General features: G+C 57.7%; 1 protein-coding gene across 2 annotated transcripts in view; it reads left to right on the top strand.

Moving 5' to 3' along the window:
• The first annotated feature begins 335 nt into the window (after positions 1-335).
• The window catches only part of LOC124234714 (cytochrome P450 1A1), a 6,087-nt gene continuing 5,706 nt past the window's right edge, over positions 336-716 (top strand). The window contains exon 1 of one of the 2 annotated variants that reach the window (XM_046652092.1): positions 336-449. The gene's annotated coding sequence lies outside the window, so the exon portion shown is untranslated. The remainder of the gene's footprint in view (positions 450-716) is intronic. The other variant, XM_046652093.1, reaches the window with a different exon arrangement.

The following is a 716-nucleotide window of genomic DNA, read 5'->3' as shown; positions in this document are numbered from 1 at the left end:
AGATGGAGGCTCCCCATACCCTTTCTTAGGGCAGTCCTGGGACTTCTCCCTTAAATCTCCTCCTCAGCTGAACTCTGCGCTGTCCATGAGGTACCTTGGAACTGGGGGTCTCAAGTGTCCCCAGCTCTCACCCCTTAACGTGCCAGCACTTGGATGAGGAGTCCCTATAGTGGGTTCTCACCTGACCCCCTGCATCTACCTCCCTCCCGTCCCTCCCCGCTTCCCCTCTATCCTAGAGCCACCATCCCCCCTAGACCGGCACCTCCCTCTGTCCCATCCCGGCACTTCAGGGGGCGTGGCCACACGCACAAGCTGCCCATAAAGGTGGCAGTGCCTTCACCCTCACCCTGAAGGTGTCGGTTCCTTGGAGCTTTCCCTTATCTCTTTGAGGTCCCTGGTTCCAGAGATCACTCTTCCCAGCTCAGCTCAGTACCTCCTCACAGCCGTAGGTGAGTGCTGGGGGCTTTTGGCTTGCCCCTTCCCTCCTAATAAAAAGAAAATTTTGACGCCTCTAGGTCTTTCTGGGAAGCCACTGGCCTAGAACCTCAAAAAAGGAGGTCCTTAGTGACCAGGCAGTCCAGCTCCCTAGGGGGGAAACTGTGGCCCGGGGAAGGGCAGGACCTGCCCAAGGTCCCACAGCTAGTACGAGAAATCTGGATATAGATGGCCCCCCTCTCAGAACTCTAGGACCAGGCTCCAGCTCCATCCCCCACTGA

The sequence above is a fragment of the Equus quagga genome, chromosome 2 (assembly GCF_021613505.1).
Source record: "Equus quagga isolate Etosha38 chromosome 2, UCLA_HA_Equagga_1.0, whole genome shotgun sequence".
Lineage (NCBI taxonomy): Eukaryota > Metazoa > Chordata > Mammalia > Perissodactyla > Equidae > Equus > Equus quagga.
The sequence above is the reverse complement of the archived record's forward strand: the minus strand, read 5'-3'. Positions and strand labels throughout refer to the sequence as shown.